We start from the raw sequence: 22,345 nt of genomic DNA, 5'->3' as shown, positions 1-22,345 counted from the left end.
CACACACACACACACACACACACACACACACACACACACACACACACACACACACACACACACACACACACACACACACACACACACACACACACACACACACACACACACACACACACACACACACACACACACACACACACACACACACACACACACACACACACCTATTTTATTTTACCAGTCAGTTTCAATCTGAGCAACGAACACGACTGCAACATTTATAGCATATTAAAGCCTCGTTTTAGTCAAAATACGATATTGCTCATATTGAGAATTTTGAGAATAGCTGAATAGGAACATATATCCACCACAACAAGCATTGTTAAAAGGGTCTTTAGTGACTATCCAACAGCAATAACCATACTTCTCTCCCTCTCTCCCCTACGCGCATTGCTGGAGCAGCTGTGTTTGATGTCGAACAACGCTAATGACTAAAGGAAATGAGATTAGGACATGAGCAACAACAAAGAGGTATTAATAAATAATGGAAACTGGAAATAGCTTTTTTCTAGTCAAGCCATGGGGCGAGTGGATTCCAGCTGTAAGGTTTGAGAAAAGGAAAACACTCCGTCTCTGTTTGAAAGGTTAATGTATGCTAATTATCTGAATTAAACACAACGCATTTCTGATCCTGTCGGCGCATCCCAGCGAGCACATTTCCTTCTGCGCGAGTCAAATGTATTGTAGGAGAGCAGACGTGGAAAAGTAACGTGTGTGTGTGAGAAACTTTGAACACACACACACACACACACACACACACACACACACACACACACACACACACACACACACACACACACACACACACACACACATTTAGTGTCTAATTCGACAGATTGCTTAAAAGCCACAGGTGGGTCAGAGTTGCAAGTGAAGAGCAACTCAAGAGATGGTGAATATGGTTGACCATCTCCATGGAAACTTCCTGTAATTACAACGGAAAAAAACGATACGACCTCATTCACTCACTCGATTCATTTCACAAGTCTAAATATTTTATGACAATATTGACAAGGCTGAAGATTTAGTTTGTTTGTCATGCTTTTGTGTTTTTCTCTCTCTCTCTTTCTCTCTTCGGCAGATAAAAATAAGCTTTAGCAGAGTTTTTGTTTTGATTTTGTTTGGGGATGAGGCCTCAGCAGAGCTTAAGGGAGGGGGGGGGGGGGGCAAGATTAAAAGCTGGGTGTCTGCACATGATGGAGCTGATGGGTGACAGCCACGTCTCCCTACATACAGAAAGCAAGCTCACACACACACACACACACACGCCGACCGTTCCGTGCACCGATGGCCTGCAGTCTCTGACAGAGGTTGATGGGGTGTGTTTTGTGCGTAGCGTGCAGTCCCTCATTACACTGTCACATGTGAGCCCGCGTGTGCACAAACACACCAGCGAGAAAGGTAGTGCAAGTATTCATTTATGCCATTTTTCTCCTGCAGTTAATGTCATCTAATCCATTCTGTGCGTGCGTGTGCCCGTGCACAAGCATGTGTGCAAAAGCCTGCCAGGTAAGAACCAATTACCGAGACAGCTCACTGGCACTCTCTTCCCTCGTGGTGTGTCACATGGCCATATGTACACACACACACACACACACACACACACACACACACCGCATTGACAGTATATCTCAGGGTTACAATCACAATATACATATAGTGATTTGATTGTATCCACATCTGTACCTGACACACACAAAGATGACACAGCTGTAGTGAGATTAAAAAAAAAACATTGACCTTAAAGTTCGTCTGCATTTCCTTTTTCTCTCACTTTCTCTCTGGTTTCCTCACAGTTGTTGGCAGCGTGCCACAGATATTTCCTGCGCTGTGTACACATAGCAACAAGATCTGGGGAAAAAAAAAAAAAAAAAAAAAAAAAAAAAAAAAAAAAAAGGGAAAGAAACGCTGACTTTCATCAGCTGAGGGGGAAAGAACGAGCGTTAAAGCTCTGCTCTGTTACGGCTGCTGTGCCCTGAAACCTCGCTAATAGTTACTTCAGATCATCTGTTAAATGGGTTTTCACCACCTCTGCTCAACTGTAGGTTAACCATTCGTTATTCTATTAGACGTGGTTATAATAATAATAATAATAAAAAAGTGATGACAGGAATAGCATGCAAAGTCCCTCCGAAGACATTCACGCTGCCTGTCAGAGGGCTAAGCGTAGCATGACAGAGGAGGAGAAACATCTCCTCAAATAAGCAATAAGACCAAATCGTGTTGCATCTCAGATTCTCAGTCATACACCGCAGTGTGTGTGTGTGTGTGTGTGTTTCTGAGGTATTGCCAGAGCTCTTTAGAGACAGCTCTTGCACAGAGCAATGCCAGCCGAGCGCTACCTGGCACTGACACACACACACATCTACAACCCGACCAGCTCCCATCAGGCTGGTGGAATCCCACTAATGAGCGCAGGGAGCTTTTTCTGTGCACATGAGTGTGTGTGTGTGTGTGTGTGTGTGTAACCCAGTGATGCATCAGGAACGCCGTGTGCCTACTGTCACCTGCCAACCCAACCCCCAACTCCTATGGAACACACAGGTAATCCCACCGACCTGCAAAATACACACAAAGACGGATACCTTTTATGCATCCATAGGGATGCTGAGCTTGAAAAGTATGCCTCTATCTCTTTCTCTGTCTCACACACACACACACACACACACACACACACACACACACGCTGCGATTCATCAGACAGGGCTTGGAAGTATACCAACGTAATACCTCTCCCTCTGGGCTTATTTAAACATTTTACCCTGTGTAAAACGTCTCCAAAAAATGGAACCCAAGGGGAGAAAATCTCAGTGAACACACACCTGAGAGGCAATTTTTTAATTTTTGTAACGTTTTAATTCTCTTCCTGACATTATTCTGGCTTTTATTCTTCAAAATATGGCATCTCACACTCAGTTTGTGTCCGTTACCTTCGTACGTTTGTATTGAAAATATGCACATTTATATTTTGAGATATTTATTTCTAGAAAGGATCCAGTGAATAAATAGCCTGAGAGCATCTCCGCTAGTCAGAGTTTTGCCAACGACACAACAAAAACGACCTCCACAAGTGAATAAACAGATAAAATAAAGATAAAACAGGAATAGAGCAAATGTTAAAAAGCTTGCAGTGGCGTGCCAACGATACAAAGTCAACAGTCTGAGCGGGATCAATCCATCACTGCATCTGTATCCGTTCGTCTAACTGGATGAAAAGGGGAGCTGGTTCCACTTCATAACCCCGGGCTTACTCAACAATCCTCTCCCCACAGCAGACAAATCCACTAACTGACAGTTGATGGGGAAACAAGTGGATTGCATTGGCTGCGTAACAGTGGATACGGACAAAACGGGAAGTGGGAAGGAAGGACGATGGAGAGTGTTGGATACAGCGTGTATGTTTCAAACTTTGAAACAATAATCTCACCATCACAATCAGGTCTGACCATTCTAATGTTTGGATGTACATGTACTTGTTTTAACTCCCATACTATAGTATTACTGGTGTCTTTCTATGTGGTACAACAGTTTGTTACTGCGACCGGACTTTATTACTGTGGCAAAAACTCAGCAGTGCTTCATCAGCATTTAGTAAAATATTTAAAATGTGAGTGAAAGTGAGTTCCTATTGCGCTATTATTCACTGGAAAAACACCCACTGTGCCTTTAAGAGCACCACACGGAGCCGCTGTGCTGTGCTCTGGCTCCATGCGTGTACCAGTGTGTCAGAAAGCCGCACCGACGTTAGCGCTTACGCCTCAGTGCTTACTGTACGGAAGAGATGGAAACCAGAGATTTAAGAAGGCGATCGAAGCAGGTTCAGTCATAATGTTGCACTCTACAAACAAAGTCACACGTTATTTTGCAAGTAACAAAATATATACCACCTTCGCGCTAACGCATGTAAACATTCACACGCTTGGGAATCTGCATACGTACATATAACCGTGTGTGTGTGTGTGTGTGTGTGTGTGTGTGGTTGTGCGTTCTCACTAGCTGTTCTAAAAATAGCACGGTGCTGCTGTAGACTGTGCGGATGTCAAGGCAGAGGAATGTGGGCCAAGCGCCAGCTGCGATCTGCTCTACAGAACAGGCCCAAAATGTGTTATTCTAACACACATTTCCCTTTAGGGGGCGGGACGGAGAGATGGACGGACGGACGGATCAGTGGGGGAGAAATGTTGTTTTAACAAAGCTTGGGGGTTGTTGTATCCAGTAGTCGGGACGGTCTTCACCCCACTGCTACCCTCTTTCTTCCGTTCTCCACATCTTGAGCTTTCTTGCTCTTTCACCAACACATGGGCCCCAGATGACTGGCTGCAGCTATATATCCCAGCTCAGGGTTCACAAGTGGTGCAGATGACAGCGATGGTTATTTAATGTGACGTTTTTTTTTTTTTTTGAGAAAGCCCAGACGATACAGCGAGAAATTGAAATTAGGCCTCCACAATAATATAGGGCTCCAGTAAGTGAGAGATGCAGTCCAGGTAGTGTTTTAGCCCACAGTCAGCTTTAGATGTAAACCATGGCTACCGTTTCAGCGGTTCTAACGTCAGGACGATTTGCTGAAGCAGCGGCTGAAACCAGACCGACTTCCTCAACTTAGAAGCACGCGCTTGCTCACAGAACTTGCATTCCAATCCTAACTACATCCTGGTCCTCGTGTCCCTAATGGCTTCAAGTCGACCGGATGCTGAGCTCAGCACGGAGTTTAGAGAATAGGCGAATGGAACAAGGTTGTGGGGTTGCCGGGGACGAGAGGCCCTATGTAATCGCCTCATTACGCCACAAGCTCACTGCATCGGAATGTGTGTGTGTGTGTGTGTGTGTGTGTGTGCAGCCACAGGGCCTTCCCTTTAAAACTAGCCATGCTGGGATAGCCCCAACAGCTAGAGCAGAGGGATCCAGAACACTACAAGGGCCGCAATCGTGACTTAAACCACAGTTTTTGCATAAGCAGACACAACTTCATATCAACTTGATCCAGACAGATACTTAGTCTCGAAAGAGCCAATTTCAAATTGTCTACATGGAGGAAATTGGGTGTGTGACCACTTTCTCTCTCAGCCTTTACTCCCTGCACCTACATATGCAGCAGATGAGGGTTTAGAACTCAGAACAATGCCTTCAGTCTGCAGCCTGGCCGTGATGGACTCTGCTGCTGAGCTCAGTGTCACAGACACACAAAACCTCCCGCGCCTCCACTGTCAATCATATCAGCTGTCGGCCTCTGCACACACACACACACACACACACACACACACACACACACACACACACACACACACACACAGTCTGAATCTATCTGAGCATGCATAAGTGACAGACTGCCAGCGCCATTCAGCCCCGTCGAGCATAAAACGCTTTCAGGCTGGTAAAAAGTAGAGCACGCAGACGGAGAGAGAGACAGGGAGAGAGAGAGAGAGAGAGACAAAGAGAGAGAGAGAGAGAGAGACACACAAAGAGAGAGAGAGCGAGAGAGAGAGAGACAGAGAGAGAGCGAGAGAGAGAGCGAGAGAGAGAGAGACAGAGAGAGAGAGCGACAGAGAGACAGAGAGAGAGAGACACACAAAGAGAGAGAGAGCGAGAGAGAGAGAGAGACAGAGAGACACACAAAGAGAGAGAGAGAGAGAGCGACAGAGAGACAGAGAGAGAGAGACACACACAAAGAGAGAGAGAGAGCGACAGAGAGCATTTAAATACAGATGTGACAGTAAATGTCACAGCACTCTGAAGAATTTGTGTGCGTGTGTGTGTGTGTGTCCAACTGGCAGCATAATAAAGGGGTTTAAATTGACTGGTTCGCCCACCCACACTGGCTATGTGACCAACTGACCCCTGTTCTGACCCCTAACTCTAAACACAAAACTCCACCTGACGCAAACATTCACCAACATAGTGCATGTTTCTATATTATATTTTTCTGCGACATTCAAAACGTTTGCTTCAAATTCGCTAAACCGAATGGAAACACGGCTACTGATACGACGTCCACCTTGTAAAGCTGTTTTTCATGCATTTTCATTGTTCGTCTTTAATGTTTGATTTTAGACAAATAACTGAAGCAGCTGTCTGACCTTTCTGCCACTTGTGTTTAAAAAGGCAATTGTTTGACTGCAAACGTCACCAAAATGTAATCAATAGATCATATTATGGGCCATCTGTTCACCAAATCTCAGCCAAGTCTTTTATTAACTTTGAGAGATGTCTTGAAAAACAAACAGACGGTATTAATTTGTGGTTTTAACAAGCACAAGGAGGAAATGAAACAAATTAATTCGTATAAAAAAAAAGATTTTAAAAACCCTTTCCTATCTGTAAAACGGGTCGTTTGTACCACATTCCTGGAGCACCGACTGTTACAGCAGAATTGGCAGATTATCTAACAGTACGTGGAAGGAGTTTCTTGCATGCATGGCACACAGCACCAGAGGAGCATTAATGTAAAGAGCCGGGGCCTCAAAGCAACGGTTTTCCTGCTCATTCGGTGCCACAAAGCCAAAGAAAGGACGGCGGAAGTGTTGTCATGGGAATTTAAAGTGCCTCTCATAAAGTGAAATGTTAAAGTAACGGCGTGATATCAGCTTTGCGGCCGTGTCTCTGTCAGTTTCCCAGTGGTGTTGCCATGGTTTTTAGGGCTCAGTTGAGGATAATTCTTCATATTCTTAAGTTACATTTTGGCAGGTTTAAAGCGCCAACTGTGCACTGGGCTATACGTCTGGACTTACAATAGACTAAACTACAGGCCTTGTGGTAGAAATGCGTGTTAAAATATAGTACAAAGCGACCCTTGTGTGCATGTTCAGATTTGGTTGCATAACAAACGGATCCCATTCAGTAGTAACAGCCTCATTCAACACACTTACCCTACAACTCTGTCACAATATCACTTTCACTTTGGCTACTTGCCTCTGACCAGAGGCTTGACTCAATCCCCTGCACTGCAGGCCAACATGCACACACACACACACACATGCACACTCTCACACACACACACACACACACACAGGCTCACTAGCTGCGGTCACGTGGACAGTTGTGATCGACGGTGCTCCACAATGTGCCGTCATTCATCACGGCAGCAGCAGCAATGGCTCCTGCTATTCCCTCGGGATCCTTGGAAGACCTCTGCTTGCTGATCCCTCTTAACAGAGCTGCATGTCTTAGCCCTCTCTCCTCCACACACCAGCTGTGCTGCGCCGAGGAATATGAGGTATGACTTCAGTAGCAATAGCTTATTTCTTTAGAATATCATACAGCCAAAAGGAAAATACTTGTCCTGCAAATGGCCCCGGGCTGTGGCAGCAGAGCTAATGGACGAGTCTTTGAGAAATGTTTTCTTTCTTTAAAAAGCACATTTCTGATGCTGGACTTCTAAAAGACTGGATGTAAGGAAATTAACCAAAATGTATCTTATTTCACAATCTGGAAACACACTTTGACTCTTGCAATGGGTTTTGGGGGAATTTAATGCACTCAAGGGTCTTAAAACTAATTTAAATAAAGAGGCAGGCTCCCTCAGTGTAATTCATATGACAGCAGTGATATTTAAGGTTTGGACTTTAAATGCGGCGTCACTCTAACATTTCTCCAAATACAAGAGAATGTGTAGACAACTAAAGGTGGGTCTCAGTCCCGTCACATGGCTGGATCTTAAGATACTACAGGACGTGACATAACGTGCTGAAGTGTGGAGCGTCTACGCACACATCCATACACACAACATGTTTCAAAGCATGTGTGAGCAATGTTGCAGCGTGTCGACATCTCGTGCCAAGACCGAAGTCCTCCCACTCCCGCAAACACAAGGAGGGGGACAGGAAGGCCGAAACAGGAAACGGTGTAACCTCATTAGCCCCGTGCCTTGTCTGACAGGAACAGCCTGCAGGCTAGCAGGCTTATCAGAATACACAGAGAACCAACCCGCCTCTGGTCAGCTTAAACAGCATCTGTCTGCTACTAGTTGGAGGACGCCATTTGTATGGGAGCAAGCCGGTGCGAGGGCAACGCCTGAGGGGAGGGCTTCAAGAAAGTCGCCCTGTTAGCCTTGGACAGTCAGACCCATCAGAAAGACTGTAGGATTACATCTGGACTCCGGTTAGGTGAGGCTGTAAACAATCAGACAGGAAGAAGCACACAAGCAACCATCCCACTCCTGCGCACTCACACAACAACAACAGCAGCAGCAGCTCCTAGCCCGAGGCTGTAAACTCATTTACCCCTTGCAGAACTTTGCTCGAGCGCAGACAAGCTGCTTTACTAGAAAGACTCATTAATTTGCCTTTCCACAGCCCAGGACATAAAAAGATATTGAGCGTGTGAAAGAGGCCGCCGCTTGCCCACACAAGTGAAGAGCTAAATGGCTGTGTGTTGCGAGACGCGAGTTAGATTATAAACGCAAATGAGTACATTTGTGAGAGAGAAACAAAAAAGAAGCCACTTCAGAAGCGTCTCACCGCCCTCCGCAGAGATGCCGAAAACGTTGTCACTGAGTATTTGAATCGTGCCTGCGTCTCCGCTGAAAAAGGAAAAAAACAGATGGCCTCTGCCCCCCCCCCGTCTCATCTCTCGAGGCCTCCTCGCATCGCTTCCAATCAAAAGAAGTTCAGTCTCAGTACAATCATTTTTAGATACACTGAACAGCGGTGTCTGTTGATGCGGCGCGGGGGGGGGGGGGGGGGGAGGGCGGCTGTCTTCAATCGATAAGCACCTGCGTGTGTGTTTGTGTGTGTGTTGTAGCAGTGTTCTAGTAGTCATTCTGCTACATTCTTATCCGTTAAGCCTGACACAGACATCAGGTGTGTGTGTTTCTAAGGAAAGGCGTAAGAAGCGACTGACCAGCATAATGCCTGCCTTTCTGTTAGCCCATAATGCACCACTCCATTACTGCGTCCTATGCGCTGCCCCTTTCTCTCACACATGGATGTAGGCCAATGCACCGTCCAGTGTTGTTCATTGAGATGGATGACCGTCCCCGCGAATGGTCTGGATCCGTGCTTTCACACTGCTCTATATATATATATATATATATGTATGTATACAGACACACACACACACAGTGTCATTCTACATTTCACTTTGAATAGAAGCAGAACAGGAAAAACAAGCAGTGCAAATGGGAAAATAAACAGTGTCAGGAAAATAAGAAGAGACAAGAAGAGAGGAGAAGCACACAGTGGCTCCTGTGTGGCCACTCTGGGCCTGGTGCCGGTTGGCATTGGTTGGAATCATCCCCTCTGCAGCTGGTGGCAATATTAACCCGCCTGTTGGCAGTCGGCTGGTGGGGGCACGCGGGCAACAACTAGCCAGGCTGGAGATGGGGCAGCACGCTGTGTGTGTGTGTGTGTGTGTGTGTGTGTCGGCCGCCATGCATGTCCTGAGATGCCCTCTGTTGGCCCTGATGTGTGCGCACACTAGGGACTTGTCACTTGAGGGTAAGTCTGACTTTGTGCATGCAACTGTGCACACATGCCCTGTGTGTGTGTGTGTGTGTGTGTGTGTGTGTGTGTGTGTGTGTGTGTGTGTGTGTGTGTCTACATGCAGCTGCTTGCAGTGGTAGATGGCGTGAGGATCCAGACCATAAACAAACCAAACTGAGCCGAGATGAGAACATGACAAAATGTTGGCTGGCGTTCCTAAATCCCATTTGAAAACACGATGCAAAATAACCTCGGAAAGGATCATATCAACTCCTAAAAGTTACCCACCACGCCAGAATAATACCCGCTTTTCTACACATGAATAAAAAGCTTTGTTTGACTGACAGCAGTGTACGGTTTTCTATTCTGACAGGAATGTGCAAAAACCTCTTTTCTCAGTGCTGATGCAACTTCACAGTGGTATGCGTCAACAAGACCCCTCCTCTTTGATAGCTCATGTGTTTGAAATTTAAATTAAAATTGGTATGTTAACTTGAATCTTCTCCGGGGAAAAAGCTTAGACAGTGATGCCGTCTTTTAGCCCGACATCCAACACCAGAACAACAACAAAAAAGGCCTCAATGCTCGGACTGCTGTGCGAAGCAAAGAGACCCATTTTCCACCCGTGTGACTGGGGCTGATGACAGCAACAGCAGAGTACCTTGTACAAACCATGTAAGGTCAAGTCTCTCTCTGGCTGACAATCTCACTAACGAGCACGTCACAACACAGCGCCCTTTCTACACGGTACACACACACACACACACACACACACACACACACAGGTACACAACAGTGTCTCTGAAGGCTCACACTATACTTGCCTGGATCATTACTGGCAGACTGTACATACACACGTAGTCATGCCCAAGATGTACATATCCATCCCTTCTCCTTGCAGCTGTTTCTGACGAGCAAGTCAGCTCTATGCGCGTGTGTGTGTGTGTGTGTGTGTGTGCATGTCTGAGTGTATGCACATGTACAGTCGTCGGTTACTAATTATATGCCTTCCAATGTGGCTTACATACGGATCAAATAAACCGTCCGAGTCAAAAAGCGTAAGCCGGGGCACGGTACCTCCTACACGTCATCTTTTTTTAACTGCAATAAAACAGGAAAATATCTACGACCCGCCTTCAACCCCCATCCACCAGGAAAATACTACAAACTACGCTAATTTAAAATACCTGTCATGGTTTTCTGGAAAAAGAATGGGTACACTGCAGTTGAAATATTTCTTGATTACAATACTGGGCAATTTTTCATGGAACTCGCCAGACAAATGAGACCGTTCCAACAAAGCAATAATTAGGCAACATTACTATTATTTCATAGACAACACAATTATTTCGCAGTCTCCCATTGCTTAACAGGGGGAGGGGGGGAGGAATGAATCAAACTGTTGTGAACAAGCCACAAATATCACTTGGGTGACAAGTTAATTACCCAATTTAACAAAGCAAATAATTACCCTCTGGCTCAGAGTCTAGCGAACTATTTTGCTTATGGAAATGAGACTCCGTGTGCGTACAGACGCTTCGCGTCGCACTGTGGGGAGCTGACGTCAGCACAGTTGCTCAGCATAGAGCTATGTGGGAGCTCTGGGGTGGGTCAGTAGTTAAGGCCTGTTATTACTGTGTTGCCTCTCCTGGTCATTGAGGTAATTCAATATCAAAGAGAAGAGAGGAGCTGGAGGGAGGGTGTGTCCGAGTGCCGTAAAGCTATTTTGTTTCATCTGGCTCACACTTGTGAGGTAGGGCTTCTCACCCGGCCTTAAAAAAAACGCTCCCGGTATGTACATGCCATTTATCTTAAATGGGCACATAAAGTCACACGCCCGACTGAGAAGTCCACCGTTATGATCTCAAACCCACATGTGCTGGCATTAACTGAGAACAGCAGGGTGTCACAGCGAACATATGTCAGACATGACACACTTCAGAGCTTCTGGAGGCGCAAACACACGTGAAGGAGTGCTTCGTTTGCGGTGTACGCAATCCCTCTTAGATACCAGTTTTTCTTAGGAATTGGCAACAAAAGACCAATTTACGTCTTCGCCGTTATAAGTCTTGTGGAAGCGGCAGCTGTGACTGGCAGGCAAGATCTCAAATGAGTTGCAATATTCAGCAAGTGGGCTCAAGTGGACCGGAGCCAAAAAAAAGGATCTCATGAACGGTCTTGCCAAAATTGCCAATCACAGCCAATAAAGTTAAACTGCAAACTACAACGAATCTCTAATATGAACAGTGAGAGGTGGCAATATGTCATGCGCACAGTCCCGTCGACGCACACAAATGTACACACACACACACACAAATGTACACACACACACACACACACACACACTTCACTCTCTTTATTGCAGTCCAGATGCATTCTGTTTATTTACCCCGACACCGTGGCCCAATTTAGCCAGAATGAGGGAAATTAAATCAGGCCTTGTAAAAAACAAAACAAAAAAAAAAAATCGCTACACTTCCGAAGCCCCCCCATTTCGTCCATTAAATTGTCATTGTTGGCCAGCCATTAACGAGATGCAGCGAAACAAATGTGACGCTCAAGGAGCGGAGCAGAAAGCCAGAGGACGTGGCGGAAATTGCAGCACGCGGCGTGGGGTAGGAGGCGGGGCATCCTGGGCTAAATGAGAAATCACTTGCTGAAAAAATTCAACGAGATGGATCAGAGTTTTTAGCGGTTACATGGGGTCAGGCGAGTATAAGTGTTTTAAGAGTGAGAGGAGAGGAAATAGAAAAGCTTGTCTGAATTATGTATTTTGCAACATTATGGTCAATGTTTATGTGGGGAAAACACAGATACACTGTATTAATAAAAGCTTGTTTGCAAAACTACCTCATTTCTAATCGACGGCCACATGCGGTCCACTCATAAGTCCAGCTAAAGGTCAAGGGTCGGGGGCAAGCAGGTGGCCAGAAGGGGGTCAAAGTTGACCTCCCGGCAGGCACATCAGTGGGCGGTTCCTGAGCCACTCCGCTCAAAAGGACCCGTCAATCACAGTCACTTATTTACCATGCGTCGATCTCTGTTGGCCCCAGGGATCCAGCTCGCCATTGCTCTCCAGCCTCTTTACCCCCCAACCAGAGCCAGATAAGGGCCTCTTTACATGACAAAGTGCTGTGGAAGACCCGGGCAGAGGAAAGAAAGAGCTTCCTTTCAGTTGCCGATGGGGAGCAAATCCTCTGCCCACAAGGGGTTATGGTCACATGGCTCTAATTTAAAACTGAAAAGGTAAAACGGGAATTTAGGATTCCCCGGCCCGACGTCATATCAAGTATCTCGCAATCAGCTTGATCTCAGATGAAAGTGAAGTCTCCGTGGCCGTGACGTCCCAGAACGCCGCTTCTAATCTTTCAAGCTTTGACAATAATGTCCTAAAAGCAATTCTTTCGTTTCCATCCAGTCACTGCATAATAAGCACTCTTGCAAAGTCAGATTGTGTCATCGTAACGGCAAACAGTCTGCACACTCGAACCTAATTAGACCAGGATGCTGCGAATGCTAAAACTCAGGAGCCACTCAACAAGCATGTGTTGCAACTTTAGCTCGCAGCTGTAAGCTCCCTCACCTCACCTCACCTCACTCTGAACCTCACTAATGATGTGCCGTGTGCTGAAGTTGTCGCTCCTTTAAAAGAGTCGAGGCGACTGAAGCAAACCGTCGCCTTTTTTGTCTTCACGTGAGCGTGGATTCAGAGAGATGTTTTGGCACGTGAAAGCAAACGCTTTTTGAAAGAGAAACAAGATGTGAAAAAAAAAAAAAAAGGGGGGGGGGGGGGGGGGGGGGGGCCTGGTTTCCATGGTTTACAGAAACTGGCAGACAAACAAGCCGTCTGTTATGAGTAAAATCTGAAAAAAAAATATATATATATATTAATATAGGGAAGATGGGAGGATTTGGGGTTTGATTTTGTTTTAAGTCTGGGCTGGAGAAACTCCCGATCGAGCCATCTGCCCGTGTGAAAGGAATCGGAGGAGTCAGGAGACGGTTTCTGCCAGCAGAAAAAAAAAAGAAAAGGAGGGAAAGAAGGGGTGTCACAGGGGAGTTAGCGGGAGGAAGAGAGGGCGGGAGGACAGGTAGGCATTGTGTCTCCAGTTCCCCTTTCTATTCATTCAACCCTGGTTCCTTTTTGGCCTCTTGGGGGATGGTAACTGAAGAGGGTGTTAGAAATGTCGTGCTGCTCAGAGGCTGTCATCTGCAGACAGAAGGAAGTTTTGTATGCGGCGCTCTGTGAGGATGAAGGAATTCAATCATCTGTGGAGGACAACAGAGCCCACTGCATATCAATAGCATTAGGGTTTATAAAGAGACGGGTCACACATTTGCAGCTGAATGCGTGTTGCCGCCAGCTTCAAAAGCTGCAGCAATGCCGGCGAAGACAATGGCGTTACGAGGCAAACTTTGATTAGCATCTGGCTTCGTTGCGTGGAAAGACAAACCGATGATAGGAAATTAAAGCGAGGTCACTCTCAGAAGGACGGTAATTTCTCAAAAAAGCTGAATACATATGGCGACCGAAAAATAAAAGGGCAATTAATTCCCCTACACGCATGCAGCGTCCACACAATCGGACGCTTTCTCTGTAGGATTATTTCCCCTTGTGGTGTAAATTGTTTTCGTGTCAAGAGTTATTAAAATGGTGATTGCTGAGTTACTACCGCGCTATGGGGGGGGGCATTAAATTTGAGACGAGGTTGAAGGTATGATGACAGGTCCTCCCATAGGCCCGCTGGTATTTCTCCTTGGGGAAGTTGATTTGAAAACAACCCCCCCCCCCTCTCCCCCATATTTCACGCAGACTTTTCAAATGCACGCAAATCTTCATCCATCACTGACAGCAAGGCAAAATAAACAATCATACGGCAGATCAATCACTGTCTGTTTAATGCCGCGCAGCGCCGAGGTGGGGTTGGTTTTAACGCGGATGGCGCAGCGGCACGCGTGCTCACATGCCTTCGCCGTGTGTAGGCTACGTGTGCGACATGCATGTTGTTTTTGAGTGTGTGAGCCACACACACACACACACACACACACACACACACACACACACACACAAAGGATGAAATAAGGCAACATGAGGGCAACCCCGCACTAGTCAAAACTCTCTTTTTTAACATTTTGGCAATACGCAATTTCAACTCCATTCAAACTACTTTCTGTTTAAAATTCCACCACCTCTGAAGGCAGTTAACAAAAAAAGAGTTACATTCAAATCTAGATCCAAAGAAATCTTTGACGCCCGCCGATAGCCACAGGTGAAACGTAACCTTAAATGTGGCCGCAGAGAAGTGCATCAGGTCCTTGTGCTGATATCAGTGCTGCCGGGACTGATCCCGTCTTTAATGTGAACCTTAGATGTGGGCCCTCTATCACAGCGTCTGCTTTGGAACCAAAGTCCACTGGCCGTCATCACCTGGCCTTCCCTCCTCTCATCTAACACTTCATAAAGACCATTCATCCCACCATCCTTTCATCCGTCCAAACCAGGGGCCTCGTTAATCCTCCTCTCCATCCTGACCCTGTACCACTCTACTGGACTGGGACAAACTTCAAAGAGAGAGATGGTGTGTGTGTGTGTGTGTGTGTGTGAGAGAGAGAGAGAGAGAGTGAGTGGGAGACAGATTGGGTGGGTGGGCAGCTGTGTTGTGCTTGGCCTACACCACAAAGCCTTTAGAGGACAAGGGCACACACACACACACACACACGCCGCTACTCTTCAACATCCTCTCCAATCCCGCAGTTGTTAATGTCTAAAGAAAGTGAGTAACTAGACATGGTTAAAAAACCTGACCAATTTAACCCAAGGCAGCATAGTGCACGTTAGGGCTGCAACTAATTATCCAGCAATGTAGTTTTTATTTTCTAGAGTAACTGATTGTTTTACTATAAAGGTGGATTAATTAATACACACATTCGAGAAGCTGGAACCAGAGTATTTTTTGGCATTTCATTGCTTAAAAACGTTGTTTTTTTCCCCCCACACACAGCTTCTGCACACATTTCTTAAGATCAGACAATGAACAACATGTAAAGACACACACTACCAGTCAGAGCTATCAAATGACAGGGACACATCATTTTCCCACAGGATGATGCACTAATAATAGAATTAACTCCTCATTAACTGGACTGGTACACAATGTGCTATGCTAAGGCCCTGCCCAATTTGGGCTGCAATGTCCCCGGGAAGGGCCACTAAACAGAGAGAAGGGCTTCGACGGACAAGCCCCAGCTAAAAGTGACAGTCCGTGTTGGAAATACTCACAATCATTCATCAAATAATCTCCCAAATACACACAGCTGATGACAGCTAAGGGAGTCTGACATGCCTGCCATAGCCACTGGTGGATGTATGTTTATTTTATTAACCTGCCACAGACTTGTCAAGAGAGGGGAGGGGAAGGAAGGAGAAAAGGCTAAAAATCAGTTTACGCTGTGACCTGTAAATGTACATGTAGCTTTAAAAAATACATCCATTTATCTGAAACCTTTCAGGCTGTGCGTTAATCTGCATTTCTTTGATTTTTTTTTTTATTTTTTTTTTTTATTAAAGGTTTTCCCTCTTCAGAGCCTCCGGCGCTGCATCAAGTGCATGTTTTCTTCCCAGTGGGAAGATGTTCCAGACTGACATTTTACTTTGTGTCCGACTGTGACCTATTGTGTCCGGATACAAACGTACTTCACTGTGGTGCAACAAAAGGAGAAACCCCGACGGAAAAAGATGGGAACAAACACAAACATACCGTTGTTTATTTCGCCAATAGGTTTCCATTGTGCCTCTCACGTGCGACAACTGTAGCAACAGTTTTTGTGGCAGTTTCTTGAAACTCCTTAATTAATGCTGACTCAGATGAAGCATTTTTAAATCAGGCAGTCAGAACGTTCACTGACCATGACTTCTCACGAGATAACAGCATCATGTGGAAACGAGCCGTTCCTGCATCACCTGTTCATCTGGCCTCACAGTATCGACCACAACTGCCTCTCTCATCACTGGCGAGACTGGTAACCGACACCCAGCCGTGCGTGGCACACCCCGTCCTCGTACCAGTCAGCCCTGCTCTACTTATTGTTGACGTTTGGCTCCTTTCCTGGTTGCGATTCTACGCAGGGGGGGGAGAGAGACAGCGTGCATGTGCTTGTGTGCCCCACAGCACCGTGGCTCTTAATTGATTCATGTACTTTAATAAAATAAAAAAAGATCAAACTCTTCCCCCGCCCGGAGGAATACACCCGTCACATGAACTCAGCCGTCAAAAATACCCACGAACAGCGTGGGGCTTTTAAAAGGCCCCCGTGCCACGGCGACCAAGACGCACTATAAAAGAACAGCACAGAGCGAGTGGGCGGGGGGCAGACAGTCGTAGCTGATGTGGGCCTGCACGTGAAAAAGCATGTCAGTAGAAATCCTTTGCTCCTCTCCAGCTGCGCCGAAAGAGCGCGTGGGTGTCGTTCTTTGTTAGCCTGTGTGTGGATCAGCTGTTGCTCTTGGCCCGTTTTTAGCCGCACAGCAGTGTGGCTTCACGGGACAGCGACACCCTGTCCTCACGTCCCCGTTTCTCTCTCTCTCTCTCTCTCTCTCTCTCTCTCTCTCTCACACACAAACGCTGCTCGTGATATAATGGTCCATTCACCGTGACAAACCGCAGAAACACACTCACGAGGGCTCCTTTTAACAACATGCGAAGTCCAAAAAAAAAAAAAAGATGGCTGAGACCATTAACAGTGCTTTTCCCGTCTACCACTAGCACCGCGCCAAGAAACAAGGTGCCATCGGTACCTTTAATAGTGCCCAAAGTACCATTTAAACCAATGTTGTGTTTTTTACATGTCTTGAGGCGAGTTGCGTGATTTACAGAGCTCTCGTAAAATGTACCATTTAATTTAAGCCGGTGTTAAAAAAAAAAAAATGCTCACAATCGTTTTCCTGTATTAGCTGAGTGAGAAGCCTTGGAAGGTTTCATTTCTGCCCCCGTGGCTCGGAAAAAGAGAGGAGGGGAAAGAGTAAGAGGGGAGCGCAGCAGAGGAGCGGAGGAAATACAAGGGCATAATTGCACGCCACTTGCAATCAACTTGAATTCTGCTTTTGTGCCGCTTAAGAAACAGAGAAAAAAAACGTGCTAAAGACATCAGAAATATGGAATCAAATCAACATGCTTTTTTCTTTCTTTTTTTTTTACCACCACTAACACCCTTTTTTCTTTTGGAGTAATTGCCATCTTACATTGAGGCAGCATTTAATACAAGAAGTGGTGGAGTGGTTGAAACTAAAAGATAAAAGAAAAATGTGTTAATTTAAAGAAAAAGGATGAAAAAAAAAAATACTGTTGGCTTGGGCCATTATGAGGGAGTAAAAGCAAAAGCCTATTCTGCAAGGGGCTTCTAACACATTATCAATATCTAAAATTACAAGCACATTGAAATAATGGCAGGCTCTCATTCCCTGCCTCCTCTCCTAACATTATTCAGGCCTCTGTATTCGTAATTTTGATGGGTGTCAGGCAAGAAGTCTGAAAGTTGACACGGCACCCTTTGTCACCACTATTCTGCGGATTATTTCAGGAAAAACTCGAGATGCTCGTTTGCGCAATTGCATCAATGACCAGCAGACACTTTGTATTAGAAAGGGTTACATTAACATTGAAGCAGTCCATTTTAATGACCCCTTTCATCCCCTTCATCAACTTTCAGTTATTGTCACTCAAATATTAACGAATGCAAAATGAACACAATGCATACCAAAGCACTATAAGTGTCACATTTTCATCCGCAATTAAGCAGTCGGCAATAAAACATCACCTCGGATCGTTCAAAACACATTACGACCGCTGTTTGACTGTGGCTCAATTAGCAGAGTGTTAGAAACTACAACACGAGGGGCGTTCTCCGAGCCCAGACACAGCAGCCAGAGGCTCGATTGCCAAATAACAAATGCTCGTTCAATTACTCTCACCTGCCAAAAAAATGGTCGTAAATATTGCTGTAGGCAGGAAAGGCTGGCCGGGGAACCGCCTGAAGCTCTTGGGCCAACTAGGCGGCTGGCCTTCACACAGAGTCTGGTTGTTTCTCCTCACCCTTTCTAACCCCCGAAAACATCCCCACCTCACCCCACTCAGCTTCGCCTCTCGTCAACATGCCCTCCAGCAGAAAGCAAAAAAAAAAACACACACGTGTAATACCTGCAGCAACAATGTATTCAAATGATCAAGATGTTAATCTCGTGCCAAACCCCTCACTATTACCTTCGCCCCCTGGATTCAGCAGACGCAGGGGGCCTCCAATCGCCCAGCATTTCCTGTCCAAGTATACGTACAGTCTCTCTCACACACACACACACACAAAGTCTGCCAGCCTGGCGCCTGCTGCCAGAGGTAGGATTGAGGAAAAGAGAGAGAGGATATAAACAAATGGAACATCCAGCAGGCTCCGTCACAGAGGGCTCTTAAGTGAGGTCATCTTTCCCCCCCCCCCCCCCCGTTTGCCATTTAAGCATATCTCAGTCAGCCCCACCTTCACTTTAATGGCCTCCATCTATTGCCACTCAGCACATCACGATAAAAGCAGCTAAATATAAGCCAAGACAATTCCTGATAAGACCCTGCTTTAAAAAAAAAAAGAAAGAAAAACAAAAGAAGCCTACTTGTCTCTCTCTCGAAACCTCTGCTACCAGCCGGGAGGGGGCCTCTGCTGCTTAATGAGATTTGGGAACGCTGGAGGGAATGAATGAGCGGTGAAGCCAGAGCGACCAACCATTTTGGCTTCAATGAACTTCTTTCGCGTGTGAAAATTTTAGCATCGGGTCCTTGATAAATGAAGTGTCGAGCAGCCGCCGGTGGTCTTTCTTGTGTGGCGGAAAAAATAAATATTCAGCAACTTCAGAAATGAACCTTCGTTGGAGGATGTGGATTTTTTTTTAAAGGTCATGTCAACCACACGGCCAAATAGTGCTCGCAGTAGTGTGTAATGTGTGTGAGCTTTACAATGCCCTAGTAAGTTCCGTCTTTGTCCAACACAACAAACACTCTTCTCGTCACAAGGGTTTGACAGCAATCTTAATAACGTCAGACTGATATTCATCGTATCGGGCAGGTAAGCAGACGCTAAGGGGAGCTGGTGAAGTCGACACAGCGCCCGTGTAAACATGTATATACACACATAACGCGCAGATAAAGAGCTCAGAGCCTCTAGCAGGTGAAGTGGCCACTATGCTTCATTAAGCATGCTGTGATTCCCTTGGCCCTGCTACATTTAGCCAATTTAGACAGGAAATGACATTGTGTTAGCGCTAGCGAGCGTGGGAGGGTGGGGGTGTTGAGAGAGAGAGAGAAAGGGAGAGACCACAGGGGGACAGAGAAGGAGTGACTAGAAGTAAACCAGATTAGATTAAGAACGGAGGGAATGGTCTACCACGAAGGGAGGGATTGATAAAGTGAATTAGTGAATTAGCACACAGCAGAGGTGCGCAGGAAAGAGCCCCAGCGTGGCGTTACCTCAGCTCCAGCAGGAAAGAGACGGAGACAGAAGAAGAAAGAGGAGAGATGAAAAAAGACAAAGAAAACAGCATGCGGGAAGCAGGCACACAAGCCTAATCACATTAACACCGACTGGAGGACGGAGCAGAGTGCTGTAAGACAAACCCGTATTGGAAATCAAGTCTCGTTCTGCCAGCTGAAAGGTCAGCGTGGTCACAGCGCGCACGTGTGTCTGTGTGTGTGTGTGTCTGTGTACTTAACAGGTTGAGGCCACTGGAGAGCCCAAGGTCTGCAAAGTAGGAAAGAGGTCGATAGTGCATTACTGAGACAGACAGAGAGTGCTGCTGCTGCGTGCGTGCGTGCGTGCACAAGGTCCTGTCTGTCCATTTGTACTCCGAAGCAGTAGCATAGACGGCATCTCCACTGGGAGTCAACACTGCATGTACCAGAGTGTGTATGCAGGGGTTTGATGGGATGTGTGAATAGGCTAAGCTAAGCAGCACAAACAAAGTGGCTTCAGAGTAGAGGGCGGGCCGATGAACGTCCACAACGTGGTGCGGGCTCGCGGTGGCGCTAATGGAATTCATTGCGTGCTTAGAAAAGAAAAAAAACGATTCTGATTTATCAACGACGCGCCGATGGAGTTTGAGAGTGCAACTGAAGGTGGACACCAGGAGTGTCACAAGCCAACCCAAAACGATCATCGTCATCGGTTTGGATAGCTGGAATTGTGTGTTGCTTCTGGACATCACGGACCCGAGAGAGACAGAGACAGAGACAGAGACAGAGACAGAGAGACAGAGAGAGAGAGAGAGAGAGAGAGAGAGAGAGAGAGAGAGAGAGAAACCCAGTGTGCAGTCTGAGGGCTCAGCACTCAGTCAAGCAGAGCGGCACAGAGGAGAGACGGATTGGCCTGAACACACACGGAGCAAAATGGCTGAACATGTATAAATTAATATCTATTTTGAATTGAACACTCCATCATCCGTCAAAATTACCTATATTGCAATGTTTCCCTGTGGACATTTGCCATATGTAAATTAGACATCTGTATCTATATCTGTACCTACTTCCCCTAAATACCAGCTTCGGTTGCAATAAGGAGAAAAAAAAAGCTTGTTGTTGCTCTGGCAGACATTACATCATGAGGCGTGGCCTGAGAACGACCTGGGAACCTTTCTCACATTGGCGTCGGGCCCTCGTCCAAAACCCCAAATTCCCATCCTTCCACTTCAGCGTAAACAACGACTCACATGGAATGAGCTGGGACGTGAAGCAGCGCTAATGAAGGTGCGCTGGAGAACGTTGTAATTAAACCCTCATCTGCCTGGATGGAACGCGTACTTCATCGATTTGAATAGGATATTAAAAAGACGGCAAAAAAAATAAAAAAAAAGGAAGCGAGAGGAATGGTGAGAAAGCAGAAGAGACGGGGATGTGTGGGAGTGTAGTCACAAACTGACTGGCAGTCCTGCTGAGCACTAGCAGGAGGTGCGCGCACACACACACACACACTTATTCACGCTCACATGCAGAGGGGGGCCAAGGCATCTGTGCTGGAGACCCGTGTGAGTCAGGCTGACTACATGACGAGCAGACAGACAGACAGACAGACAGAGGAATGAAGAGACGGACAGAGAGAGAGACAGAGAGAGAGAGAGAGACAGAGAGAGGATCTTGATGTGCAGCCAGTAAATGTGGCTTCATCACAACAACGCTGAGCAAGTACACAACTTGTCAGACGGATACACGCCACGAACACACACGAACAAGCAGAATAGACTAGCAGCGGGTCAAAGCCCAAGGAGAAACAGATTTATCTGTCTGATAAAAGTACCACTTTTTGCACTCGTGCACCTCAGTGCAGCACACTCGAGGCATCCGACCGTCTCTCCCCACCACACACAGCCGGGCACAAGCGCACATTGATAGAGGCAGAAACACAGCGCACACTGTAAGGCTACTTTACTGGTCTATTTCACGAGATCTTTTGGCAACACTATAACCGGCCGTATATCATGTGGCACAGACTGCAGTTACAGTTGCAAATTTGGTAAGCAGCCGCATGACAAATGTGCCATTCCGTTGACGCATCTTTGTTTCAGTCTCCGTTATACAGTCCATAGCAGCGTTCCTTGAAATAAACGATGTTTTCTCACTTTTTATTTTTTTTTTTAACCATCTTTTAAGAGAAACACCCCCTTTTTTTTTTTGGAGGACACCCCGAAACCGCCTCGTGACGCGACGTGAGGGTGATTTAAAATGTTGCATTCCAAAGCCAACAAAAAGCTTTGAAGTGATCCTCCCTCGCTGCACTCAAAGCTCCCCTGCCTGCTATAAATCCTTATACGACCATCAGCGTTTCCGCATCGCAGTGTAAACTGCATTCCAGCGCTGCCCTCAGAGTGTCCCCCACTTTAAGAAGAGGGACAAGAC

The 22,345-nt window shown here is 46.3% G+C and overlaps 1 protein-coding gene across 3 annotated transcripts in view; it reads right to left on the bottom strand.

Annotated features, from left to right (window-relative positions):
• The window catches only part of jarid2b (jumonji and AT-rich interaction domain containing 2b), a 100,064-nt gene that overhangs the window by 53,235 nt on the left and 24,484 nt on the right, over positions 1 to 22,345 (bottom strand). The window lies entirely within an intron of this gene.

Source organism: Anarhichas minor, unplaced genomic scaffold, assembly GCF_050575085.1.
Source record: "Anarhichas minor isolate MPS153535 unplaced genomic scaffold, ASM5057508v1 ptg000033l, whole genome shotgun sequence".
Classification (NCBI taxonomy): Eukaryota; Metazoa; Chordata; class Actinopteri; order Perciformes; family Anarhichadidae; genus Anarhichas; species Anarhichas minor.
This window is presented reverse-complemented; position numbering and strand designations above follow the sequence as displayed.